The following is a 20267-nucleotide window of genomic DNA, read 5'->3' on the forward strand; positions in this document are numbered from 1 at the left end:
CCCGTCCGCTGCGCCCAACGTGATTAAGGTACTATTTGTTCTTTTTAACATCAAGTGCCCTGCAAACAGAAGGCTTGTGACTAGCAAAATTGTGCCCAGCAGGACAAACAAAATTGAAAAGTTTTATTTTTTAAAGCTAACTTTTATTTTTTAAGTCGTGTTTTCTCAATTTCCACTCGTGTTTTCTATTGTTTTTGCTCGTGGGCACTGTTGTCAAAAGATGACAACTGTCTTGTTTGAAATATGCGAGACCCATTGCATTACAAATGCCTGTTCTATATTGTTGTACAGGACCTGTCATCCCCCACCGCAATGTTCTATAACATTTTTTAAAAAACAAGCATTGTTAAAGAAAAAGGCTGGCACTCCATTCCAGACCAATTCGCTTTGATATGATGGAAGCCAGGCGGTGTCTTCGGTTTCCGTTAATAACTTCGGGCCTTTCCTCCCACACACTGATGCAACCACGTACCATGGAAGCAGTAGAGCTTTGCTCATACTTGGCAGCATCTCTTTAGGGAAGTTTCTTCACACTATCATGAGGCACTCCACCCACACGCTAGATTTTTATTTCTGTGACCGTATGTCGCAGTGCCACCACACATTTTTAAATGCAAAAAGAGTAGGGACTGTAATCTCGGGTGCAGTCAGCGAGGCAGGAAATTCTTGCTGGCGATGGCTCTGCAAGGCTGGTAAATATGAATTGGTGGTCCATTGACTACTTATGCTTTGGTGCTAGAAGCTGGACAAACTGAAAATCTGTACCTGCCAAAGTTGCTTCGCAGTGGGTGGGGGGTACTTTTTCCTCGCTGCCCTCTTCAGCGGGACAATTCAGGACGTGTTAGATTACATGAGGTTGGATACACCTGATTTGGGGTCTTGCCACCAAAACCTTAGAGTGGAACAAACATTAAAGACTGTAGCTGCTGCTGTCCTCTCAGCGCTGAGCTTAGTTTGCCTCCTTCATCTGCTTTTTCTCTTCAATAGTGTTTAGTTATTGTTCTTTGGTGCTCGAAATTTTCAGCTGGGCAAACCTCGGGGCTGTGGTTGGGCCGGACCGCAAATGGATGAATAAGTTCCCGGTTAGGTCCTAATGAAGCTTTACTTCTTGCTTCAAAAATCTCCTCTGAGAATTCCTGCCAACTGAGGTTACACCATTTTCGAGTAGCCTCAGCAATTTCTTCCATCCTTCAGCGGCCAAGAAATCTTCTAATTTCAAATTCATCAGGATATGCTATATCTTCCTTGTGGTTGTTGTAGTCTAACCTCTAGAGTCCCTCGTGTCACAATGGTCGTTAAAATGTGACCGTTTGTTTTATGTTAATCGTAGTTTTAATGGTTAAACATAAAAAGCTGCGCTGACACATTTTAAAATGTGCGCTTGCATGTTTTTCAGAGTTCGACTCAGCTGGCATTTGGAGTAAATTACATGTTAAAGGGTTAAAACTTATATTATAATGTAATTCTAGATTAACTGCGTATAGAAACAATATTGAATTCCTAATGATTAATAAATGATTAATGAGTTTAAAAATATGTGCAAAAGGGAGAGAAAAGCAATTCTCTGTAATGAAATGCAGTAACAAAGCTTTCTCATTTGAAAGGTATTACGCATATTAATGAAATATTATTAATGTGGAACTGATAAGTTGTGCATGGTGTTTTACTAAAATGTATTAATTAAATACATTATTATGATTCTCTTGCGTTAGCATGAGTGAGGATTGTTAAAGCTTGCAATTTGTGACCATGCTAGAAATGCTGATTCATTTCCTAATGTGAACTTTTTTTAAAGTTATGTTTTCATGAGAAGCCTTGCTAGTTGGTTATGGACTCTATTCTTTAAGTATTGAGAGAATGTAGTGCAGTATCCTTGAGGGAAGAACGGTTTGAAACATGGACTTGTATCGTATACATTTGTTTCTAATGTTTGGAGTCGCACAGATGGAAGATGTTCCTATGACAGACCTGGGCAGAAATTGTACTGTTTCAATTGGGAGTCCTACGATTAATTTCTATTTGATGATGCCCATTTAACATGAGCTGAACTGATATCTTTGGTGAATCAGAATGCTTTGAGAATTCTAAAATATTGATGGATGTTTGAACTTTTAAGCAGTCCTTTGCGGTCCCAGCAGTTCCTAGCAGCTTGCAGAGAGATCCTGAAGCTTGCAGACATCCTTGCAGTCCAACATTCACTTTTCCAAATCGTTTTTGCTCTTTTTGTCTTTGGCCTGCATGTGTTCCTCCCCCACATGTATTTCCCTGATTTGGTTAGTTGTAGGGTTGACCTGTGCCCAGCTAAGGATGATTGAATATGCTAAATTTGAATTAACCAATAATTAACTCAGAGCAACACATTATTTCAGTGAGTGTTTCAGATATTTTTGTTGATGATATGCATTAGATTTCTTGAATCTTTAGTTTTTATTGATGCTAGTTCGCCTAAATCTATTGCCACACCTTGGGTAAATTTTAGGGTTTATGTATCTTTATAAATGTGGTTTTGCACATGGTCTACATGACTTTGAGCTTGTGTTTGTAATAAATTCTTAAACTTTATCCTGATTGGAGTTTTCCTTCTATGGCCACATTAGTCATGGTGTTTTGAAATTCTGATGGTTCTACCACACCACTTACTGGGGTCCAAAGATTGATCCACCTCGGTTAGCAGTGAATCCTGCTAAGGATGAAGATGCTACAGCATGGTCACTCTTAAAGCTTTCAAGCTACTGGGGACAAATGAAAGGATTTTAGAACACACAGAAAAACCACTGGGTCTTCGAGCAAAGAAAGAGAAAAGAAACAGAAAAAATATAAGTAACCTAACTATGATGGGAGATATCCCTTTGTGAGGACGATTTTCCTCACCCTCCAAAGGTGGCATGTTTCATCATCTGGATTCTCCTCTCACCATGACGGTTGTTCACGGTGCAAGGTACAAAGTTCCTTATAGTTGCTTTAAGTTACTTATATATTTTTTCTGTTTTTCTCTTTCTTTGCTCAAAGACCCAGGTGTATTTCTGTGTGTTACAAGGTTATATTTTGGGAGTAAACACCTGCTGGGTCTAAAATAAATAAATATATAAGGCCCTCTGTTGTTGTGCTTGAAGGGACAAATAGGATACCAGGGTAGAATAGCAGTGAGAGGCTTGCTCAAGCACTCATTTTAGTTCAGGCTGAGCCATGGTCTAGTTCAGAGATATTAAAAGTACAGCCCGGGAGGTACTTGCAGCTCCTGGTGAACATCTGCACTGGGTTGCTGTTTAAAGGACTGGCCCTAATATTCTGAAAGCTGTTAAACAGGCGATCATTTATTCACACACAAAGTAAAGGAAAATAATAAAAAAGGCGTCCTGCTATGTTTGGGAACACCTTAATTTTTAAAGTTATCTTGCAACAAACATGATTGAATCTTTTCAGAATTCAAAAAAGGATATTTCATTGACATACAGAAGTGTTTCGCCATGGTACATCAGATTATATCACTGCATTAAGAGGCGTTTTATTAAAACGTGAATTTAGTAACATTTATGATTGCCCCCGCCCCTCGGCAAAAACGCCATTAGTTAACCAAGAGGCTAGCAATTTGCCGTGCACACTCCTGGGTGACCTAGATTTATACATGGAACAACATTATAGTTTTATTAAATCAAACTTGAGAAGGTCTTGTACAGTGCATGTCCTGAACTCATGTATTTCAAGGGTCTCTCATATGTAATAGTAGAGACAAATTGAAGTAACACAATTGCCCTGGATCACACAATTTGATCAAGTGGACACTGGGGGATTGACCCCAGTTTTTCTAGTTTCATGTTGTGCAATTCACCTACTAGATGGGTACCTTTTCCCACTCTAGTTTTACACCAAAAGTTAATTCCCTTTCTTTAATTCTTGGCATATGCAGTTAGAGCTTGGTGTCAGACAGAAGTCACACAGGGGGCTTTTGGGCTTGAGGTTCCAAGAGAATCTCGAGCTGACTGAGCCAGTATGTAGTTCCAGTGTGTCTTGAGCCTTCAGGGGCTCAACCACTTCCATCATATAATAGCATTGCAGGCTAAAGGCATAGGAAGGAGATGAGTTGAGTATCATCAGTTTGGTGAGTGCAGGAGTCTTTGTTTCAAGATTGATAATTTTGGTTTTCTCCCTATGCCATATTTTATGAGAATCTGTATTGTCTGCCTATGGATAAAATAAAATGATTGGTGAGGTACATTTCTGCTTTCTTATCACATATTTATTACCAATGTTCAGGTAGAGATAAGAGAAACTTAAACCAGTTATAAAAAAAAAAAAATACACTGTCCTGGAACCTGCCAGGACATTACATACAAAGTTTACAACCAACATATTTTATCAAGGTGGTAAAGCCAGGATTAAGTCTCTTATTTTAATTATAAAAACGTTCCCACTGTCACATGTCAAGCGGTGGAGGATGTTAGTGTCTTCGCAACTCGGTGACCAGTACACCTTGTTAAGGGGTCTTTGTTAAGGATTTAACTTGCTACCTTAACTGAGCCCAGTCCTAAGCACTCTCAATGAAGGTATAAGGAGTTTTTGTGGCCTAAGATTCTATTTGATTTCAATTCAATAATCAAGTTACTTCTTTTCTACACTTGACTTACCAAAGACAGCCATGCAAGCAAAGAAGCCTTCCTCCAGGGTGTCCTAGAGGGAAAGCAACTCAGATGCAGCATAACGTAGTATTATTGCATGTATGACTCTTTTAGACACTAGGGACCTAATTTCGAGGATACTTTTGAATGAAACCCTCAAAATAACTCCACAATTCACTGTCCACACCATGTACGTGCCTTGCTTCCCTTATGCCTGCCTTATACCGGTGGCATCAGTGCAATCCTTGGTCACACCTCATGCCATCATTTTTTTGGCCCATGAAAAAAATGTTTGCAAGCACCCATTGTCTAGTTTGTACTGATCAGCTGGTTGTCCCATAAAGACCCCCTCCTTGTCCTTTATCTCACTGGAACTACAAGAGCCCAGCGGGTCTGACCTTTGAGAAGCGCTTCAGTGCAAGGTAAAGCAGGATCTAAAGTCTCAGTCCTTTCCCATGTGGAAAGTAACAAACTCTTGCTTCTTGTCTTCTCCCTAGTTCAGTTGCGACTGGAATATCTGCAATGGGGGCCTTTCTTACAGGAGTCACTAACTATTTGTTGGTGATCAGGCCTTCCCTGTCCCATGAGAGTTCCCATTTTCAATTTATACTTACTCTGCAACACTTCCTATAACTTTACTGCAAAACGTCTCTAGAAAGCACAGCTTTCAGGTTCTTTAAAAGATGGCAGTATGCCACTTTACTGTAGGGCCTCTAGAAGCCCTCCCTCTTCCTAGCAGTGGAAAACACACCTAAAATAATTCTGGTCCCAGGTCATTTCCTGGGGTGACAGGAGCCTGCCTATAGAAAGCCAGTATCAATAGAAGGTTTATCCCAAAGCCCTGTTGTAGTATAAACATGTTACTATCAGGATTCCGGTCTGTCCTGTGTGTGATCAACTGGTGTGACTGTTCTCTTGTCTTCTCTTGTTTGCAACAGCCCGCCTCTTGCTATGACTTTTCCAGCAGGCAGTTGACCCAAAATGCTTTTACCTCTGGTGGGCCTTGATTGGAGCCATTCTTCGCTGGACTTGAGAAGCGTAATTGCAGTCCTTGTGTGGGCGAGGAGACCAGCAGTTTCAGATTGGATGCGATCCAGGCTCATGCAGAGATGAACAGTTGTTACTGCTAAAATTAATTTTCGGATCTGTCCATAAGTAAGGTTAGGAGCATATAATGTTTATTCTTGAAGCAACCCCTTATCAAAATATGCTACTACCTCAGCCTGTGCAGTAAACCGTCCTGAATTTTGTACCTGCAGAGACATACCAGCCTCCTATCTGGCAAGTCTCATTTCTTCAAATGCACCTGGGCCTTGTTCATCTCATTGGTTACCCCCCCCCCCCCGGTAAAGCTGCAAGGTGATAAATGGAGCATGTGGTTAAGTAGTGGTCAGGTGAACCATCGGGTTTGTGTAAGTCCTTAGTAAATGGTACACCTAGGACATGGGTATCAAAGAGGGTCACCAAGGGCTGCAGCATGTATTATGCCACCGCCAGGTACCCCTCACCTAGCGCATGCAGACTGCCACTGCAGGCGACATGTCTTGGTGCAACTAAAAGTGAAAACACAACATGGCAGACAGCCTGTGGGCCATATCCCAAAACACTGTGTGCAATATATGTAAGTCATCCCTACGCAAGCCCTACGCAAGCAGGCCTTACAGCTCTAAGGCAGGGTGCATTATATTGCATGTGAGTTCCTACCTGCATGAGCGAATATGCCCCTGTTATGCCTTTGTCGTTTCTTAGTCATAGTGAGTGAACAGGGAAGCAATTTTTAGTACATGTGCTGGACACTGATCACTGCACGTTCCCCAGCTACATGATGGCTTCACTGTAAATAGGGATGCTTGGTATCAAACATTTTGTATTAATAAACCCTCACTGATGCCAGTGATTGATTTATTAATACATGCACCCAGAGGGCACCTTGGAGGTGCCCCACCCTCCCTGAAAATCTACCATCTACCAGTGTGTGGACTGACTAGTTTTAGCCAGTCCACCACCACCAGACAATTCTGACCCCAATGGTGAGAGTCTTTGCTTTCGGGCGAACAGAAACAAAGCCTGCTCTCGGAGAGGTGTTTACACACCCCACTCAACAGGATGACCTGCGAATCTGCATTCCAAGGCAGGGGGCTTAAATGAAGCCCACCACCCTTGGTATGTCTGGCTTCACTCAAAGGAGAGATGCCGCTCCCCCAACCCTCCACCCCAGGACCAATTTGGCTCGTGGACAGGTGAGAAATTGAGTATTCTGAGAGGTGTGTCCACCCCTCAGGTCATTCCCATTCTTAAGGTGCGCTGCCTGATGTGGACACATTTAGACATCTGCCATCTTGGTGTTGGCAGATTTAGGAACTCTGGGACAGGGTTATGCTCACCTCCCACAGGAAGTGGTCATATATGGGATGTAATGACCCCAGGGATAAGTAGCCCATTGGCTACTACCCTACATTCCCTTAACACCCCTGAAAGTTAGTATCTAGGAGAGCCCCTGGCACCAGAACAGCAGATTCCTGCTGACATACGAAGGGCACCCAAGAGCTGCAAAAGCAAAGATTGAAGAAGCACCTTACTTGGCCCCTGCCAGTCTGTCTGCTGTTCCTGTTGATTTCTGCCAAAGTTTACTCCTGCAAGCTGCTGTGCCGCCAAAAGCCTGGGAGGCTGCCTGCCTTCAACAAAGACCCAGGAACTCCCGTGGAGCAGCAAAGCTGCTTCCCTGCATCTTGAGGCACCCCAAGAGACCCGAGAGGACTCCGGATCGCAAAAAACAGACACTGGAAAGCACCGCTTCACTCATGCCACCTAGCCCAAGCTGAAGTGGATCAACCATGCCAATGTGGTGCCATGTTCCTCCAGAGACAGTCTACCTGGACTTGCCCACTGTGGACTCACCAATGCAGCCTCTTCCCGCCTCTCAACCGCGATTGCTCCCGTTGGAGAAAACCCAACGCCTCACAATATGTCTGCACCCATCGCCCGTTGAGAAGAGGACTGAAGATGTTCCTCTGTCCCCGAGCATCTCAAGTCTTGAACCCACCTATTGGTTCTCTTCGATTGGACTCCCTGCCCAAGCCTGAAGTCTCTTTTCAACTGGACCGATCCCCATAGGCTAACATTGGGCATCTGATGCCATACTACACCTTTGCACCCGGCCACCCGGTGTGACCTGGTGGTGTGGTCCTGAGCCTTGCTCAGTACTTACCTTAAGTCCGGGAGATTGGTCCTATAAGTCACTGCACTATACCTGAATGCAGTACTTGTTTTCCTCTCATTGCCACGTCTGAAAAACGCCCTGTCAACTTTTGAAATCTACAAATATTTTTCTTGCAAAACTTATTTACCTGATTGTATTGCTTCTGGTGCCTAAATATATATAAAGATGATTATTATTTTTGTAAATTGGTGTGGGTCTCCTTCTTGAGTGTTGTGTCTCTTTTATTGACTGTGTGTGTATTTACAAATGTCTCGCACTCCTCTCTGATAAGCCTAAGGCTGCCAGTCACACTGCCCCCTAAAAAAGCACCTCTGGATCGCTGGAGCAAGCCCCTGTCCACTAGTAAGGGAACCCCTGGACTCTTTGCACGATATATCTCATTTTGATATATCATATAAAGAGCCAGCTTCCTGCACCTTTCCTCCGCTGTGTGCAAATTGCAGAGGACATGTACAGGGTTTACAGGTAGGACAGAGAAAGAACGACTGCAGTAATTGGATTGTTTGTTGGAGATCATTAAAATACTTCCTACTAGCCATTATATATGGTAGGGAAAGGAATTCATTGCATCAGGGAACTGACTGATACCATAGAACGTGTTTGTGTTCCGATCCTATATAATTTTCATGGAAGCCCTCCTAGGGGAAAGAAAATTTTATTCTAAATGAGTGAATTTATCGTAAATGTACGCAAGGTCAAGCAGAGTCTGTGACCAAACTTGATTTTTATTTTATTTTTTTAACCCAAATTTTAGTGAAGTTTTATGTGTTACACTTTGAGCAGATGTGCATAGGATTTTATGCCATACATTAAATATTTAGTAGAAGATGTCCCTTTCCAGCTTTAAAGTTTGGCAAATATATAATTTTGTTTTTTAGTAGAATAGATTGCCCTGCTTTATAGGGTTGAATCGACAAAGGCTCAGATCCATTTAGCCTCAGAGGTGCTGAGAGTGAGAACCTTTCTCTTATTTACCACAAAACATCGTAAGTTCAAAATGTGAAATCTGATTGTCCCCATAGCACATTGAAACAAGCATTTGCAATGCAACGGGTCTCGCGTTTGCTCATGTTAGAGCTGATCGCGTTGTAAACTCCTAACCCGACTTTTCATCTATCGGCAAAAGTGCTTTTATGTACGTAACCTGAAAAAGTGAAATTAACCGTGTAAAGCGCTCGGCTTCTGCCAAGCGAAATCGCGCTAAGAAAATAGAGAAAAAGTAGTCCACGATCTGACAGAAAACAGCGAGCCTCGCATGTTTTCTGTCCTTGGTCGCTGCGCTCGAGGAGGGCTACCCACCGGAAAAGTCATGACGTGTGCATGCCTTCCACTAATAAAAGCAAGCAGATTTTACTAGGCAAGCCCACGAACCAATCAAAAACACTGACGTGACGTCGACAGGGCTCCAAGGCCTTTTCTAATAACTAAAGCGTCTCGCTGCGATACGCATGCAACGCAGGCTCGCCCCAAAAAAGCAGGTAACCGTAAATTGTAGTGAAGTGAGAGGATTGCTGCATGAACATGGGATCCAATGTAAAATAAAATAGGCAGCAGATTTTCTTTCTCATATTTCTCTTCAACCAGTTCTGTGACTCATCTGCGGTTTCCTTTTGGTATCCGGGCTTCTTTAACAGGGAAGGGAGGTGCAGGACTTGTCTAATCTACGACCAGTGGTCCCTCAGAGGCCTTGGAACATGGCCATATAAACGCAGTCTAAACCTTGCAGCCAAGCTCTGGGGGGCGGAGAGCAGATAACAATTTAATAAAGGGGAGCACAGGCCCTGTGTTATAAAACTCTGCCCAAGATTCATTCTAGGGCTCACGATCTCAAAAGTGACATGAGATTTTAAAAAAAACAAAGCGGGCGCAATTACACTGGGGGAGCTGGAGCCTGATAAAGCTTAACTTTTAGTGATGCCCTCTTGTCACAAGTCATCAGAACGCAACAGTTATATTCTGTTCTAACATAGAAAAGCTGCACCGACCTGCCATTTAAACGTGCAATTGCTTGTGTAGAAACGGTATTGAATTTTCAATGATTAGATAATGATGAGCGGGTTTTAAAACGTGTGCAAAGTGTATTGCAGTAACAAAGCTTTTATGTTAAATTAAATGTATTGTGCACACCAATGAAATATTCATGTAGCATTTATAGGTTTGCATAGAACGTGTTTTATTACAACAAATTAACTAAAAGTAATGTCATGATTTTGGGTTAACATAAGTGAGACCTACAGAGCTTACATTTTACAGTCGCGTAAAAGTGTTGCATTCATTTTTTCGTAACATGAAGTCGTCTTTCAGATTTTGTTCCCATGAGAAGCAAAGTCCCCTTATAATAGATCCTATTATTTAAATACAGAGAGCTTTACCCATTTGTCTTTGAAAACATTACACTGCAGGAACATGGGCTGAGTTTGTATACATTTCTTTCAACATGATTGGATTCACACAGAAGAGAAATTTTCTCATGACAACCTTGGAAACTGTTGAACTGTTTCAATTTGGCTTTTGGTAATCAATTGTTATTGGACAATGCCCCTCAAATGTAACGTGGACTGATCCCCTTGACAAATTAAATGATTTCCAAAACTTAAGAAAATATGATGCATTCTGAATTCTGATCAGAACTTGAAAGATTTTCTTTTTTGAGTGACTGTTTTCAGAACTTTGGCAGATGCAGACAAGGAGGAGATACTGATGGGTGACTGCTCTTTGGAGCGAGTTGGTGCCTTTTCGGTTGCTGGAAGAGAACTATTGTAAGCTGTGCCCCTGGAGAGGAAACCATCTTCCTATCTCCCAATGAGATACCCTGTTGAGGTTTAGCTTTCCCCCATGCCCATCAGCAGTCTCTTTATAGGGACCCTGGCCTGCTGACGCTTATCCGTTTTGCCCCTTACCTAGAAACAATGATCCCAAGTACCCTTTTTTCCAAATTCTTATGTTTGTTGGGTTAGTTTTGTTTTGCATTTATGTCCCCCACATGCTAGCCTATGGTTTGACAGGGTAATCCCTTGTTTAAATTCATAATTAAGATTCTACTGGACTTGAATTGATCTATGCCCAAACTAAGGCAAGATGCATGTCTCTGTTGCCATTGATTGTTTTGGTATTTTGTGTCCTTGCTATTGAGTGTTCAGTTTTGTAAATGTTGGTGAAATCAAACTTCTTTTGTCGCCATGGGCATCGCCTGGTGATCATATATCTTTATAACTTTGTTGTGAGAATCATTCACATGACTGATGTTGAGACTGTAATAAAATCCCTAAACTTTTTATTTCCGATTGAAGTTTTTCTTGTGTGGCCAAATGGATCATGTTTAAATTAACTGATATTTGAAAGTGATTTTGATTGATGGTTCTACTACACTCTTTTCTGGGTCCAGAGGTGTGTTGACTTCGGTGAAGCATTTGATTACTGAGAAGGATGAAAAAAATACCTTCACAAGTCATCAAACGGAGTACATTATAGATTAGGTCTGGGAACTGGGTCCTGACTTCTGACTATTTGGGCATCTATCTCCTCTCCAATTAGGGTGCTCATTGCGTGTATCGTGGGAAAGGGCACGTCCATAAATAGTTTTGGGACAGAAAGGGTATATTTCAGACAGTGGTTTTGTTGCCTTCTGGCATGTTGCAGGAGTTTCTTCTTGTGTGTGTTTACATTTTTAAAAGTCAGTGAGATGTGATGTGGATCACCTCCATGCAAGTGAGTGGTTGAATTTGAGCAGTTGAATAATTCCTCTAGTAATTTTCTTTCAGCTAGTGAGCTCATCTTTGGACATCTTTCTGTTGCATTCCTAGTGAGCTGATGTGTAGGTAAAGTACACAAGCAGGACAAAATATAAGCACAAAGTGGAACTAGTATACGTGCTGTGTACAAACAGAATATATGGCAACTGTTCGAAATGGGGTTTCTTATTGGCTAGGGTATGCACCTACTCCAGGCAGATCCCACTCACTCTAGTCAGGGTAAGGGAGTTACACTTCCAAGATGACCCCTGCTCACCCTCTTGGTAGCTTGGCATGAGCAGTCCGGCCTATCCTAGAGGCAATGTGTAAAGCGTTGTCACAACACACGTGACGCACTATCCACAACACCAAGTTATATAAAAAAAAATAAACTGTATTGTACACAACGCAATTATTAGACCAAACACAGCATGTCAGTAATATCCTGCTACTCAAGCAGTTGTCAGACCGTTACACAATAGTTACTCTGCAGAACCAGCAGTAGTCACATATAACACACAGGTTACTTATTACTCTGCAACCTAAGCAATAGTCAGGAATCATATTACTAAAGAGATTCACTTGTCATTAAAGTATCATCAATGCCTATACCAAGAGCATTATAAAACATATGGCAAGTCATGAAAACATACCAGCATGTTGTACCCATAAAAGGAACATCAGCACATATATGTAGCACATCATAAAAATAGGCAGGTTAGCATATAATTCAGTAAGGTCCTTACCAGGAACATAAACATCTATGTCCTTTAGAAAGTACCTGCGGTCTCCCAAAGGCTACTCCGGGCTTTGGTGGGGCTTCCCCTCCACCTGTCCTGACCGCACACACAGGGCTCCAAGGGGCAGGGGGATCCTCCGATAAAGCTTCCTGCCCGTTCACAACAACAAAAGGGGCCCCAGTGGGGCCGATGAAGCTTCCTTCCCCTGCCTGGCTTCCAAATGCAGGCTGCGTCCCGCCTGGGCTGTAGCAGACAGCTGGAACCGGAGTGGGTGCCTGCTTGTGCCCCGTGGGCGCCCCTCAGTGCGCTTCCCCCTGAGGCACGGTAGGAGTGCGCTCACTCCTTTTCCTCATGCGATGGTACCCCTGGGGGCCCAAGAACAGCGCGTCAGTCGCGCTTATGTAAAACAGCCCAGGTCGTGTTGGTAATTTCTTGCTAGCAGAAAAGCACTCTCAAGCTCTGGGAAATAACACAAAGCGCTTTCAAAGTGCTGGCATAAGACTCCGCAGAGCGCCCTCCAGGCGCTAGATCAAATAAGAAGCACACCTCATGCGCTTCAGACTGTTGCAGGGGTCAGGGGCCACAGCACTTGGGGGACAAAGTACACAAGAAGTACAGGACGGCAGGGCCCTGCAGCAGGCCAGCACAAGGTGAATGCAGACAGTTGGCAGTTCCTCCACATGACCAAGCAGGTCACAGGTCAACACAGCAGCAGCAGTCCATGGCGGTTCCTGGTGTCCAGTTCCAAAATGTCACCAAATTGTGGGGAAAACTCCCCTGTACTTATACTCAGTTGTAGCAGTGTTTCACAAAGAAGGGGAGAGTAGGTTCCAACCAGTTACAACTGGTTCTGGGAGTGCCCCCTCTCTCCTCTAGCACAGGCTCCAAACATCAGTTGGGGGTAAACAACCCTTTTGTGTGAGGCCAGGGCACAGCCTTTACAAATGTAGGTGTGCCCCCCCTCTCCCTTCTCTCAGCCCAGGAAGACTATTCAGTATGCAGATGCACCTCTGTGACACCTCCACCCTCCCTGTGTACAGGCTGTCCGAAAAGTATGCACAAAGCCCAGCTGTCACTCTGCCCAGACATGGATTGGAGTCAAGCTGCAAACCGCCAGAGTCCTAAGCACAGAGAAATGCTCACTTTCTAGAAGTGGCGTTTCTGTAATAGTAATAAAAAAAATCACTTACACTAGTAAGCAGCATTTCTTACCACCATTACAACCATACCAAACATGCCTATGCTACCCCTCATAAATCAGACAATACCCCCTAGACACAAGGCAGGGCATTTCCAATACAGTCCTATGAGAAGGCAGCACTCACAGCAGTGAGAAACCAAATCGGCTGTTTATTACAACCAGGACAGGCCATGCTACTAGGCACATGTCTTGCCCTCTACATACATAGCACCCTGCCCATAGGGCTAGCCAGGGCCTACCTTAGGAGTGACTTACATGCAGTAAAGGGGGTTGGGGGGGGGGAGGGGGTTTGGGCCAGGCAAGTAAATTTAGATGCCAGGTCCCTTTAGCAGAAAGCTGTGCATGCAAGTCCTGCAATAGCAGGCCTGAGACAGGATGAAAGGCTACTTCAGTGGGTGGCACAAGCAGTGTTGCAGGCCCACTAGTAGCATTTAATTTACAGGTCCTGGGTATAGGGATTCCACTGTACAAGGGACTTAAAGGTAACTTAAATATGCCATCTAGGTATAAGCCAATCATACCAACTTTAGAAAGGAGAGCACTTTAGCACTGTTCAGCAGTGCTAAAGTGCTCAGTCTTAGCGGCAACAGCGAGAGGTCAGAAAAAATAGGAGGAAGGAAGGAAAAAGTCAGGGGATGAACCTGCCAAAAGGGCTCGGTCCAACAGCAACATTAATGCCATGCAGATATAATGGGGTTATCAATATTTCCCTGCATCTGATGAGTCTTGGCTTCCCCTGCCATATTTTTCTACCTCCATAACACCTTGTATCTCTCTTCACTCTTGTGTGAAAGGAGTGGTGTCAAGGGTGTGTGAGCCACTGCTGAAATACCACAGGGGCATCACAGAGGTGCTCTGTACACTGCTCTCTGAGTGGTCTTTCACTTACAGCTGTGCAAGTGCTGTATAGAAGTGGGAGCTGCCATAGGATCCACAATCATATGTCTGAGGAGCAGTGAACTCCAGAATGTCTACTCTGGGGCTCATGTCCTGCATGTTCACGCACCACAGTTTCTCTCTGCAAGCTGAGAGAATGTCTGCTCCTAATATATTGAACCTATGTCATCTACTCAGTCCAGACAAACCCCTTCTCCAGTGCCACAAGCGGTTGGGGCACAAACTGCACTGTTTCATGGAGGAGTAGCTTCTGTTCTTCCACCAACCTCCTCCTCTTGCGCTTAGTAGCTATTTTGTGGTTAGTAAATTGGAGTGCAAACCATTGTAATGGCTCACTGGCCAGTGGGGAGATTTCCCTAATGAGTTACTGCCTCCAAAAGACTGGTAGGGCTAAGGCATCCCAGTATGATGGGTGCTGCCCCCCATCCCAGCCACCTCAGTCTCACCTGATTTGAATGATTGACCTCTTCAACTCAAATGGCTTTTGGGAAGTCCCTTCTTTTCTCTACATCAGTCCTCACCTAAACTCCAGGAAGCCCTAGTGTGAGTCCTGAATTATTCTCCCAGAGTTTCATTCCTGCTGGACCAGTGTGTTTGCCAATGAGAGACCTTCCTCCACATTATATAGCAAAGCGGTGTTTCCTGTTCTCCCTGTGTGATTGTTAATTCTTAGTTGGGTGCTAGTTCTTTCGCTTATGTTTGTACAATATTGTTGATCTTTAAAACCCAGGGTACTCCGCCCTTGGTACTTTAATAACACTTTTTCTTTCTTGTGATGTTTTCAGGGTTTGTTGATTCTTCCAGCCAGTTCATTTATATTGTTAACGTTCTGTGGATCTTGGTGTAACCTCTTTTCCCATGACCCAAGTTATTGTAAATTCTGCTCAAACAAAGAGAGCAAACTGATGTAAGCCTGTCCATGTACTACTTGGTTTTCTCTCACTGAATGGAGAATAGTTTTTCCCACTTCAAAACTGTTACAGCCCTGGTTTTGGGAGCTGCATTTACAGAAAATGAGGAAATGTATTATAGCATGACCACTTTCAGGATATAGTTGTATATGAGAATTAGTTTTTGTCTTTGGAAATATTGTTGTATTTTCCAAGGAGGCACTTTACTCAAAGGCATAGCACCATGTGTACGAACACATTTTCCCATAGACACAGAAAGGGTAAAACCTCTTAATACGTCTGGCCCATAGTTGCCTCGTAGCTCAGTTGCTGATGGAGGAGCAGGAGTTTGTGTTCACTTTTGAAGAAATAGTTCTGACAAATTCAGTGCTTGAATGCCTAGCTGAATGGCCCATGTGCTCTTGCCATCAGTTAGGGATACTGGAATTGATAGCGGTGGGTGTAGAGCTGACCCAACCGAAGGGTATTACTTAGGGAGCCAGACACAAGATAGGCCATAGAGGCACTGAAAAGTGCAAAGGGCCGAGGCAGCTGGTATGGGACAGGAGGAGCAGAAACCCAAATCACAATGAGAAACGGACAATATGGAGTACAGACACAACGAAACAAACACAAACTGACATGCGGTTTACTAGGTTTTGGCAGAATCATTGTATTAGTATAATTGAGCCATTGAGAGGCCCACATGTAGGGAGTATGTGGGTTTTCCCTGTTTAAAAAAAAAAAACAAAAAAAAAAAACTTTCGAAGGTTGAGCTGGGTCCTATGTTTACATGGAGTAAAATATGAACACTAACAGAGAGCATAGAAGTGATTTTACTGGGATTTAAAGTGACAGAATGAATCTTCTAACTAGTTAAAATATCTTTAATCACAAACCCAGAGACTGTTGTGAACCCCCCCCCCCCCTAATCCCCCCCTCTTATTTGGAGTTACCCCAAGTAGATTTTGTTAACACCAAAGGCACATATTTGGCCTTAGTCTCTGCAGAAGAGTAAATTGGACAGGCGCTTCCCATCCTGCAGTGCCGAAGACACTTCCTTTGCTCCAGGAATGTTTCTTGCCTCAGTCAGAGGTCTGCGGTGCGTTCCTGTGGATGGGGAGGGTGTGGCCTATTTGCTGAGGAGTTCACCTGGCCATTGGTCTGCTGTGCCTTCCTTTGGGTGGGGTGTGCATGGCTTGCAACTGGAAATATGTTTGCAGTTTAGGGAGGTGCGTTTAGGTGTTGTGTTTGTACGTTTTGAAAATAAACGTTTTAATCTGTATTTTTTCTTAAGTTTTTAACCCCAGAACTTTGCTGGTATTGGGATCATATTGCCACTTATCAATACAATGATTGCAAAGAGCGATCAAAAAATGACAAGCAATTGTTCACTAGGTGCACTAACTTACTGAGCTATCACTATGATATTGTAATATGTAATCTCAGGCAATATACAACGATCGGTGTATAGTTCGTCCATTAAGACCCATCACTTACAAACAAAACGTCCATCAGTGCAGCCCGTTATGAATCCACTGAAGTCTCTCGAACGTTGTTGTCTGTGAACGGAGATTACAACCAGCAGTTTGTGACAGGCAAGGTCCATTTGGCATCTGTTTACCAAACAACATACAGATTACCTTATTTACTACTTTATAATGCTCATTATTTTCCCTTTTCTGTCCCTCTTCTATCTTGTTCCCTGGCATGTGGTTTCTCACTTCCTATCATTTATATTATATTTTTAATTTTCATCAATTTTCCCGTTGTTTTTATGCAATTCCTACTTTAATTTGTAAAAGTCTGTCACCTTGCTATATTAATGTTCTCTCCTTTTTGCTTTTTCACTCACTTCCCATTAATGGGAAGGTGCTAGCTAAGTGAAGAGCAGAATCTTCCGGGAGCTTTTTCAAAGTTCAAATCCTAAAGATCTCTATAGAGAGCAGAGGCCAAGAAGTGCTTCGAGAGACGAACACATTTTCAAATATGCATTTTCTCTCTTTCTCTCCCTCTCTTGCACAAACACACAGCAGGCACACACACGTACACACACACAGCTACTGCACATTCACACGCCCTTCAAAGTGTAACATACCTATAATGCACACACAATCCTGTAGAGACAACCTACACAGACAACCTCCTGAGATGACACTCATCCACCTTGCAAACATTCCTACCTGCCGTCCACACACCATTCAAAGACACCGAGACACACTACGGACATCCACCCCAGGGTGTACACACACACACACACACACACTCCCTCTCGGGATCCTGCAAACACCCACTGGAGACGAACGGCTGCGGGGGTCACATCTCAACAGAGCTACACCCCATTAAACTCGGCGGCCCAATGATGGAGGCTACTGCTTGAGTCAGTGGCTGGAAGATGAGGAGAGAGGTGATGAAAAGAAGGGGGCGGGGTGATAAAACCCCCTGCTCGGTGTACTTTATTCAGTACCTCCAACTCTGGCTGTGGCTCACATCATTTATAACAAAAGCTTTCTATACTTCAAGGTTGTCCCAGCCTGAAAATCTCACTCACGATATTTGTCCTACATTCCCTTCATCACCAGTTTATTGCAGTTTTTCACTTTCAAACATTCTTGTCATGGTACGATTATGAGCATCTTCCGTGTTCGCGGCAGGCCTTAATCCTAAATTGTTTTTCTGTATAAAATGCTGAAGCACATTGGAACCTAAATTCATTTTTAAAAAGAATGCCACTCTCCTGTATCTGGTCATCTTAACTGCGGCCTACTCTGCAAACCATAAACCTTGGGAGAGTCTGATTGTGTTCAGTTACAGGGCTGTGCAAGGATGTTGATTAAACCGTAAACTGTGACTTATTCAATTTGTCACTTAATCTGGAAACAGGATAATCAAACCAACCCGCTGTTTTCAGGCTGTAGACCCTTAATTATCGAGTCCCCACTTTGAAAGCCTTTTTACAGGTGTGGCATGGAGAAAGGGTGCAGACAACAATCAGGTGGAACAATTTTACATTCTGCGGGTTTCTTTTGTTAGCACATTTCCTTGCATAGAACAACATTATTTTTCTTTTCTTAATATCACTGTCCTGTTCGATGTTCTTGCTGCAGTGCTAGCTGATCAAAGCAGATGAGGTGGGACGGGGTACACGCCCGGCACACTGAGGCTTCTCTGTTTATTTTTAGCCAGGCATGACACAGGAGGAGACGTGGGCCACTTTATCATTTAAGTTTGTATAGTATAAAGCTTATTACTCTTGACAGCGCTTGGCTGTAAGTACCACAGTGTCTCAGCTCATCCTTTTGTAGCGTGATTTAATGTCTGGTTGTCCGTGTGACAAACTAGACATTTGATCTTCTTGTCCTCTATGGCAGTCTAATAGGTTTGGGTATCAGGCGATATAAACCCCCCAACCCCTGCTTGTCTTCAGGGTCTTTGTGGGGTGGTCCATTCTACATCCATTCTCTCAGGTGGTGTGTCCCTCTTGGAGTTTGCATCTAGTTTTGAGGCCTCTCCAGTATCCCTCATTTGTATCTCTTGTCTGTGGGGTTACGCCTTCTAACTTTTCAGGTTTTTTTTCTGGTATTATCGGCTTGCGGGCTTGGGGAGCTCGACTGGTCTTTTCTGTTTCCTTTCTTGCATGTGCTTGAGGTCCGGTTTTGGCTCCGAAGTTCTGTCTCCTGTGATGGAGCTGGGTTGTCTGTATTCTTTGTTTGCCCATAAATGTGCATCTTGTTTTGGTATTTTTGTGCTGACACTTGTACAGTTGTCCTGGTCTTTTTGGCTTGGCATGTCTCACTGTGTCATGGAGATCAGCAAGAGGGACGAGGAGGTAATGCTTCTATTACTTAACAGTAACTACGTTACTCCGAGTCCTACTCTCTTATCTCCTTTACGGTCCTCCCTCCTGGTTGGTGGACCTGCCTTGTCTAAGGTGGTTGGAACATACAGGAGGTGTGGTGGAGGTGGGCTTTTCTTATGGGTAAGGGGGTGTATCTACAGGGCACAAGAGGCCTCATTGTGTAATGGAAATAAGGGACAGTAGGACTCTGAGAAATGTAATTACCGGTAAGTAACAGAAGCAGTTTCAATAATTTCCCCATCAGAAGGCTACAGTTTAGCACTCCCTGGGTTTACACCGATTTGCAATAAGGCGGGGAAGTAATGGGGGGGAAAAAACCTTTTTTTTAAATGGGATTTAGAATGAGGTGATAAAAGGTGGGTCATCTATGACTGTACATGTCCGGATTTCTTGCTCAGACTTTCAATGAGATGACATTCCTGGAGGAAGGTCATACTATTCCATGGGTTTATAGAGCATTGTGGGATTGATTTAGTACTGAAACTGCAATCAAGCATGATGCTGTATGTTTAATGATGCATTATGATTATACTAGTCAGTGTTCAGAAGTCGAATTTCGATTAGCACAAAATTGTAAATGGCAAAATTAACTAATGGACAAAAAATATAATGTGGATGAATTAAGACTCGCATAAATGTCTGACGGTAAGTTTTCAGCAATTGGTCCCTCTCGCCCCCTCTGTCAGGAAGGGCTTACATACAGTTTCTCCCTAGTGCTCTGATGGAGTTGATGCGGGCCCCTCACTCGGAACTCCTTGGTAGACCAGAGGGATAGGAAGACGGGGCTTTTATCCGAAGCTGACATTTGTACAAGTGAAGCATCTGGAAGGAACTGCACGAGTTAGTGCGGAAACCGAAGCTTTCACAAGGTCATCCTGATGGAAATTCCTCTTCAGCTTGAGCAACGTGATTCAATCATGTGATGCGTTTGGACACACAATATATTTTGCAAGAATGAAGCAAGGAATGAGTCATTTTAAGGTCTAATGAAAACCTCTGCTGAGGGAGCACTCGCACCACATTCATACAGACCATGTTAAGAAGTCTTGGCGTGTAACTCGTCCTCATCAAAACACGAACAGGAGATGCGTCCTGATTGAGCCTTCTGTACTT

At 43.4% G+C, this 20267-nt stretch overlaps 1 protein-coding gene across 2 annotated transcripts in view; it reads left to right on the plus strand.

Annotated features, from left to right (window-relative positions):
• Positions 1–20267, plus strand: part of P2RX4 (purinergic receptor P2X 4) — a 171348-nt gene that overhangs the window by 24956 nt on the left and 126125 nt on the right. The gene's annotated exons all lie outside the window — the stretch shown is intronic.

The sequence above is a fragment of the Pleurodeles waltl genome, chromosome 11, assembly GCF_031143425.1.
Source record: "Pleurodeles waltl isolate 20211129_DDA chromosome 11, aPleWal1.hap1.20221129, whole genome shotgun sequence".
Taxonomy (NCBI): Eukaryota; Metazoa; Chordata; class Amphibia; order Caudata; family Salamandridae; genus Pleurodeles; species Pleurodeles waltl.